The sequence below is a fragment of the Seriola lalandi genome, unplaced genomic scaffold (assembly GCF_002814215.2).
Source record: "Seriola lalandi dorsalis isolate HSWRI2012SDOR001 ecotype SW California unplaced genomic scaffold, Sedor1 jcf7180002054576, whole genome shotgun sequence".
Taxonomy (NCBI): domain Eukaryota; kingdom Metazoa; phylum Chordata; class Actinopteri; order Carangiformes; family Carangidae; genus Seriola; species Seriola lalandi.
The window spans coordinates 1325987-1333403 of NW_019525129.1; the positions used below are offsets into that span (position 1 = coordinate 1325987).

The following is a 7417-nucleotide window of genomic DNA, read 5'->3' on the forward strand; positions in this document are numbered from 1 at the left end:
TGTGCATCTTGACCTACCCATAAAAACAATAGAATATTAGGTTTATTTTAGGAAGCTACTTTTGAAAAACGTACTGATATTTCAGGTATTTCTCACATCACATGGCCTATCAGAAATGTTGCTGCTGTAGATCCTCTTTGATCTCTGAACTTCACTTAAAACAGTTCAAAAGCACAGTGTGTGTGTGTGTGTGTGTGTGTGTGTGTGTGTGTGAGAGAGAGAGAGAGAGAGAGAGCACACACTTGTGTGACAAAGAAGGGGGATGGGGAGAGATTCAAGAAGAGGTGGAAAAGTACTTGTGTATTTAAGAGGAGAAAGAGTGAGGAAGCAAGAGAAATGTTTGGAAAGAGTGAGAAAACATACATTTGATCAATACTGTAGTCAGACTTCAGTTGACTCTGATACTCTGGTAATGCCATAGTTAATTATTTCCAGACATGAAAGAAAAATGCTAAGTTTGTAAACAAAAACCATTTGTGGTTCAGCATGATGTTGTGTTGTTGTGTATCAATAGCTTAGTAATAAAGCTCTTTTGGACCGCACATATAGGCTGTAATTGGTCAGACAGACAGTACCAAACGAGCGTTGCTGGCGAGTTATCATACAAGCTGTATATAAGATTATATTACGTCTCAACATCAATACTATCCAGATAAGTGTAAAATAAGTTCATGTTCATTCATGATTTAACACGTAATTTCCCCACACTCCACAGACTTATATGCTTCATCGGTCACTAACCGCTGAGCTAACGTCGACACGCCGTTGTCAGAAACTTACTGACAAGATGTTTTCATATCATAACATGATACTATGACGTAAAAACATAATACCACACACTTTACTAAAAAACATGACCATGTTAATTCATCATTTAGCATGTAATTACACCAAACCGGACTGACAGATCAGTTATTTCACGTCACTGAACCAAGTGAATTATTAGCTAGCAGTAACGTTATCGTAAGCGTAGCAAACTGTTTGAACAGAAATCTGGTCAGACTGTAAATTCATCCTGTATTTTCATATTTATCACAAATAAAGTGTCTTACCTTTGATAAATACAGGCACTGTGACTTTTGTGTGAGGGACAACTTGTCTTTTGTTTCTTTATTACATTGAGAGATCTTTTCGATTTTAAGCACCTAGGTTAAGCCTATTGCAGGCCTCGTTGGCGCAGTAGGCAGCGCGTCAGTCTCATAATCTGAAGGTCGTGAGTTCGAGCCTCACACGGGGCATCCTTTTGCTGCACATGTGCTTTTTCTGGACTGGTGTGAAGTCATGTACTATGTACACTGTGTAGATGTAGCAGTGGGAAAGGAAAGGGAAGAATGGCAAAACACAGTCAAGGTATCCACATTGTCAGCAACAATATTCAGGTGTTCTTCTGCTTTCAGACATTGACTGACTGGTGTTAAGGGGCCCAAAGAGTGAGTTGTTGTTGAGAGATTCTTAAACATCCAGGTCTTTGTTTTCCAAGTGTGGGGTCCTCATTAAGGCCGTTGCTGTCACTCGGTTCGTTAAGGTTCCTGGATGTTGTCACAACAGACCTTAGGAGTCGTTGGGCTACCTGGATAATTTTGGGATAATTTTACATTGTGGTAACAAAATATATTTTGGAACAATGGGCTTTTATGTAAGAATTACACAACTGCAATGTACCAATACCACAAACGGCAGCACAGACAAACTTACAGAAATGGTGGGAAACCCACCACCCTCCCAATCTGATACCAGATAGGTGTTGACTGAGGGACTTTACAAAGCTATTTCACTGTCAGACAAACAGTTCAGCCAGAGACTACTGGCCCTTTTAGTGGGCGTTTCACTACAGTTGTAAAAATCCCATGCAGGCAAGCATTGGTGTTTCAGTGGTAGAATTCTCGCCTGCCACGCGGGAGGCCCGGGTTCGATTCCCGGCCAATGCATTGAGGCTCATTTAGATTATAGCACCATACTATTCATTGGTAAAGCCAACCGCTGCTCTCAAAGCAGTTGGTGTTGTAGTGGCACATGACGATAGCAGTCGAAGTAGTCTTTCTTGACACACCAGCACTCCAGTGCCAACTTTGAATCTGCATTTCCTTGGATACAGGTACCGTTACTCTTGTGTGAGGGACAACTTTTCTTCTTTGTCTTTAATCAATTTAGAGATCTTTTCGATTTTAACCAACTAGGTTATACCTATTGCAGGCCTCGTTGGCGCAGTAGGCAGCGCGTCAGTCTCATAATCTGAAGGTCGTGAGTTCGAGCCTCACATGGGGCATCCTTTTGCTGCACATGTGCTTTTTCTGGACTGGTGTGAAGTCATGTACAATGTACACTGTGTAGATGCAGCAGTGGGAAAGGAAAGAGAAGAATGTCAAGGTATCCACATTGTCGGCAACAATATTCAGGTGGTCTTCTGCTTTCAGACATTGACTGACTGGTGTTAAGGGGCCCAAAGAGTGAGTTGTTGTTGAGAGATTCTTAAACATCCAGGTCTTTGTTTTCCAAGTGTGGGGTCCTCATTAAGGCCGTTGCTGTCACTCGGTTCGTTAAGGTTCCTGGATGTTGTCACAACAGACCTTAAGAGTCGTTGGGCTACCTGGATAATTTTGGGATAATTTTACATTGTGGTAACAAAATATATTTTGGAACAATGGGCTTTTATGTAAGAATTACACAACTGCAATGTACCAATACCACAAACAGCAGCACAGACAAACTTACAGAAATGATGGGAAACCCACCACCCTCCCAATATGACACCAGATAGGTGTTGACTGAGGGACTTTACAAAGCTATTTCACTGTCAGACAAACAGTTCAGCTGAAAGGCCAGACTACTGGCCCTTTAGTGGGCGTTTCACTACAGTTGTAAAAATTCCATGCAGGCAAGCATTGGTGTTTCAGTGGTAAAATTCTCGCCTGCCACGCGGGAGGCCCGGGTTCGATTCCCGGCCAGTGCCGACTTTGTATCTGCTTTGCCTTGGATTCAGGCACCGTGACTTTTGTGTGAGGGACAACTTGTCTTCTTTGTCTTTATTCAATTTAGAGATCTTTTCGATTTTACCCACCTAGGTTAAGCCTATTGCAGGCCTCGTTGGCGCAGTAGGCAGCGCGTCAGTCTCATAATCTGAAGGTTGTGAGTTCGAGCCTCACACGGGGCATCCTTTTGCTGCACATGTGCTTTTTCTGGACTGGTGTGAAGTCATGTACTATGTACACTGTGTAGATGTAGCAGTGGGAAAGGAAAGGGAAGAATGGCAAAACACAGTCAAGGTATCCACATTGTCAGCAACAATATTCAGGTGTTCTTCTGCTTTCAGACATTGACTGACTGGTGTTAAGGGGCCCAAAGAGTGAGTTGTTGTTGAGAGATTCTTAAACATCCAGGTCTTTATTTTCCAAGTGTGGAGTCCTTATTAAGGCCATTGCTGTCACTCAGTTCAATAAAGGGGACATATTATTCAAAATGTACTTTTCCATGGTTTTCTATCAGTAATATGTGTCCCTGGCCTTTCTACAAACCCCCCAAACATGAGAAAAGTCCATCTTCTCAGTCTTTTGCTTGCACCACCTTTCAGAAAATGTGTGCTCACACAGGCCAATTGGAGATTTTCCCTTGATGTCGTCATGAAGGGAGATGACACCTCCCCCCAGGTGGGTGACACTCCCCGAGATAGGTGTGTATTCCGCCCTCTGAGTCCGCCTTGCACCCGCTATCGTTTATTCCCTCGCATCACGGTTCCGGTAAAACTGTGTCGAAGGTACGAGCGAAGCACGCTAGTTGCTCGGTTGATGACTGTATAAACCAACACAGAAGTCTGTTTTCCCCCTACGTCCGAGGATCTGAAGACCCAGTGGATTTGTTTTATTTTATTTTTGATGGACACTTTAGGAGTTGTAGCGGGCTAACCATTTCACGTCGGACTGCTTTCTCAACGAGGGCCAGTACAATGTGGGATTCGCTACATTCTGAAGATAAAGCATGGATCAGCACCGACTTTCCCAGACCCAACTTCAAACTTGGGAGCTGTAAGTTTCACCATTTTATGTTGCTTTCCTGTATGTACACACAGACTCTACCTGGCTGCCATGTACTACAATGAAAATGCTGACTGAGCACAAGCCCAAACAAAAGAAGGTGAACCACTGTTCAAGGTCCAACTTCCAAAGGCCATGAAGGGAGAATGCAGAGCTACACCAGTTAAGACTGAGCCGACATTCTATAAGTGTTATATTAGTTTATTTTTCAACCAAAAAATGTTTTGTACACATTGTATTAAGTATTGCACGTATAATGTTATGACAGTTCCACCAACAAAAAATACAGTAAAGAAAATGTCAGGAGGTAGTTAGAAACAGACTTTCAGTCGTTGTTTTGTAAAAAAAAAAAAAAACAACAACAAAAAAGTGAAAAATGTAAACAAAATCTTTTGTGTTTTATTAAACACGGAATGTGGTGGACCTCATATTTGAAAAAGTCTTTTTTTGACCTGGGACCATACACAGAAGCTGCTTTGGCCATCTCCATCCCAGAGGACCTCACTGCACAGTTCGAGCGGCCCGAGAAGGAGGAGGTCATATCCAGATATGTGTCCCGGTTGTATCATGGGCCAGTCTAAAACCCACGTACTGGCCTGTGGCGTCAGGAAACTCGGCACTGATGCATTGGACCAGGCAGGCTGGAATGACGACCCAGATTCTGCGACCAAGGAAGCCCCAGCACCAGCTCACAAAGCTCCTATAGGCTAGATACCTGTACTGACTAAAACAACTGGACAGGGCATTTAGTCTTGCAAACATATATCTATGTTGTGTCTCACAATTTTTTTTATGGATCCAGTGAATCCTACAGCTTTTTTATTATCACTGATTATAACTGCCTCATTTGATGTAAATAAATGCTTGATCGTTACTAAAGAAATGACTCATCTGAATTCATTTATTATAACTTTACAAATCAAAGAGCAGCTAAACTAATGTATTTGAGGATGTGTTACTCCATTTGTGGTGTGTTATTACCATTGTAAAATTATGTGCACTGAAGTTAAACAAGACTGCCTAATATCTTTTATTGAGATTGAAACCTTATGTTTTTACAAAGAAGCAAAACGTACTGGTGTATTCCTCTCAACCGTAACGTACCGTAGTCAGCGCAGTACATGTTGCAGTCTGACACAATCTGATACCAGATAGGTGTTGACTGAGGGACTCTACAAAGCTATTTCACTGTCAGACAAACAGTTCAGCCAGAGACTAATGGCCCTTTTACTGGGCGTTTCACTACAGTTGTAAAAATCCCATGCAGGCATTCAGTGGTAGAGTTCTCGCCTGCCACGCGGGAGGCCCGGGTTCGATTCCCGGCCAATGCATTGAGGCTCACTTAGATTATAGCACCATACTATTCATTGGTAAGGCCAACCTTTGCTCTCAAAGCAGTCGGTGTAGTAGGTGGCACATGATCATAGCAGTTGAAGTAGTCTTTGTTGACACTCCAGTTCCAACGTTGAATCTGCATTTCCTTGGATACAGGTACTGTGACTCTTGACTCTTGTGAACTTGTCTTCTGTGTTTTTATTACATTGAGAGATCTATTCGATTTTACCCACCTAGGTTAAGCTTGTTGCTGGTCTCGTTGGCGCAGTAGGCAGCGCGTCAGTCTCATAATCTGAAGGTCGTGAGTTCGAGCCTCACACGGGGCATCCTTTTGCTGCACATGTGCTTTTTCTGGACTGGTGTGAAGTCATGTACAATGTACACTGTGTAGATGTAGCAGTGGGAAAGGGAAGAATGGCAAAACACAGTCAAGGTATCCACATTGTCAGCAACAATATTAAGGTGTTCTTCTGCTTTCAGACATTGACTGACTGGTGTTAAGGGGCCCAAAGAGTGAGTTGTTGTTTTTGAGAGATTTTTAAACATCCAGATCTTGGTTTTCCAAGTGTGGAGTCCTTATTAAGGCCATTGCTATCACTCAGTTCATTAAGGCTCGTGGATGTTGTCACAACAGATGATAAGAGTCGTTGGGCCATCTGAGGCCAGGGGTAGTTTTATACAGCAGTTGTAGAGTTTGAACTTCTTCAGCAGCCTCTCCCTCTGGGTCAGATTCTGGATAAAAGTCGTGCGGTTGAACCAAAGCGCTTCCGACGCCAGGTCGCCGGTCACGGTAAACAATATATTTTGGAACAATGGGCTTTTATGTAAGAATTACACAACTGCAATGTACCAATACCACAAACTGCAGCACAAACAAACTTACAGAAATGGTGGGAAACCCACCACCCTCCCAATCTGACACCAGATAGGTGTTGACTGAGGGACTTTACAAAGCTATTTCACTGTCAGACAAACAGTTCAGCCAGAGACCAATGGCCGTTTTACTGGGCGTTTCAGTACAGTTGTAAAAATCCCATGCAGGCAAGCATTGGTGTTTCAGTGGTAGAATTCTCGCCTGCCACGCGGGAGGCCCGGGTTCGATTCCCGGCCAATGCATTAAGGCTCACTTAGTTTATAGCACCATACTATTCATTGGTAAGGCCAACCTTTGCTCTCAAAGCAGTCGGTGTTGTAGGTGGCACATGATGATAGCAATCGAAGTAGTCTTTGTTGAATCTGCATTTCCTTGGATACAGGTACCGTGACTCTTGTGTGAGGGACAACTTGTCTTTTGTGTCTTTATTACATTGAGAGATCTTTTCGATTTTACCCACCTAGGTTAAGCTTGTTGCTGGTCTCGTTGGCGCAGTAGGCAGCGCGTCAGTCTCATAATCTGAAGGTCGTGAGTTCGAGCCTCACACGGGGCATCCTTTTGCTGCACATGTGCTTTTTCTGGACTGGTGTGAAGTTATGTACAATGTACACTGTGTAGATGCAGCAGTGGGAAAGGAAAGGGAAGAATGAATGTCAAGGTATCCACACATTCAGCAACAATATTCAGGTGGTCTTCTGCTTTCAGACGTTGATTGACTGGTGTTAAGAGGCCCAAAGAGTGAGTTGTTGTTGAGAGATACTTAAACATCCAGATCTTGGTTTTCCAAGTGTGGAGTCCTTATTAAGGCCATTGCTGTCACTCAGTTCATTATGGCTCGTGGATGTTGTCACAACAGATGATAAGAGTCGACTGGTGAAGCTGCGTTTGCCTGCACCTCAGGTCCTCTGTGAAAGGCCAGAGAGCTGTCAAGATATCAAAGTAGAAATACAACCAGTATCCTCTCAAGGGTAAATGTACTTTATCTGGAGGAAACGGTCGGCTGTCCGATGTTTGAGAGATTCTCTAACATCCAGGTCTTAGTTTTCCAAGTGTGGGGTCCTCATTAAGGCCGTTGCTGTCACTCGGTTCGTTAAGGTTCCTGGATGTTGTCACAACAGACGTTAAGAGTCGTTGGGCTACCTGGATAATTTTGGGATAATTTTACATTGTGGTAACAAAA

The 7417-nt window shown here is 43.2% G+C and overlaps 8 non-coding genes across 8 annotated transcripts; all 8 read left to right on the top strand.

Moving 5' to 3' along the window:
* The first annotated feature begins 1165 nt into the window (after nucleotides 1-1165).
* On the top strand, nucleotides 1166-1238 carry trnam-cau (transfer RNA methionine (anticodon CAU)). The gene has a single exon. It is a non-coding gene; the product is annotated as a tRNA-Met (tRNA).
* A 619-nt stretch (nucleotides 1239-1857) lies between these two features.
* Nucleotides 1858-1928, top strand: trnag-gcc (transfer RNA glycine (anticodon GCC)). Its single transcript has one exon. It is a non-coding gene; the product is annotated as a tRNA-Gly (tRNA).
* A 265-nt stretch (nucleotides 1929-2193) lies between these two features.
* On the top strand, nucleotides 2194-2266 carry trnam-cau (transfer RNA methionine (anticodon CAU)). The gene has a single exon. It is a non-coding gene; the product is annotated as a tRNA-Met (tRNA).
* Nucleotides 2267-2879: 613 nt separating this feature from the next.
* On the top strand, nucleotides 2880-2950 carry trnag-gcc (transfer RNA glycine (anticodon GCC)). The gene has a single exon. It is a non-coding gene; the product is annotated as a tRNA-Gly (tRNA).
* A 128-nt stretch (nucleotides 2951-3078) lies between these two features.
* Nucleotides 3079-3151, top strand: trnam-cau (transfer RNA methionine (anticodon CAU)). Its single transcript has one exon. It is a non-coding gene; the product is annotated as a tRNA-Met (tRNA).
* A 2465-nt stretch (nucleotides 3152-5616) lies between these two features.
* Nucleotides 5617-5689, top strand: trnam-cau (transfer RNA methionine (anticodon CAU)). Its single transcript has one exon. It is a non-coding gene; the product is annotated as a tRNA-Met (tRNA).
* A 719-nt stretch (nucleotides 5690-6408) lies between these two features.
* trnag-gcc (transfer RNA glycine (anticodon GCC)) lies at nucleotides 6409-6479 on the top strand. Its single transcript has one exon. It is a non-coding gene; the product is annotated as a tRNA-Gly (tRNA).
* Nucleotides 6480-6717: 238 nt separating this feature from the next.
* On the top strand, nucleotides 6718-6790 carry trnam-cau (transfer RNA methionine (anticodon CAU)). Its single transcript has one exon. It is a non-coding gene; the product is annotated as a tRNA-Met (tRNA).
* The last annotated feature ends 627 nt before the right edge of the window (nucleotides 6791-7417 follow it).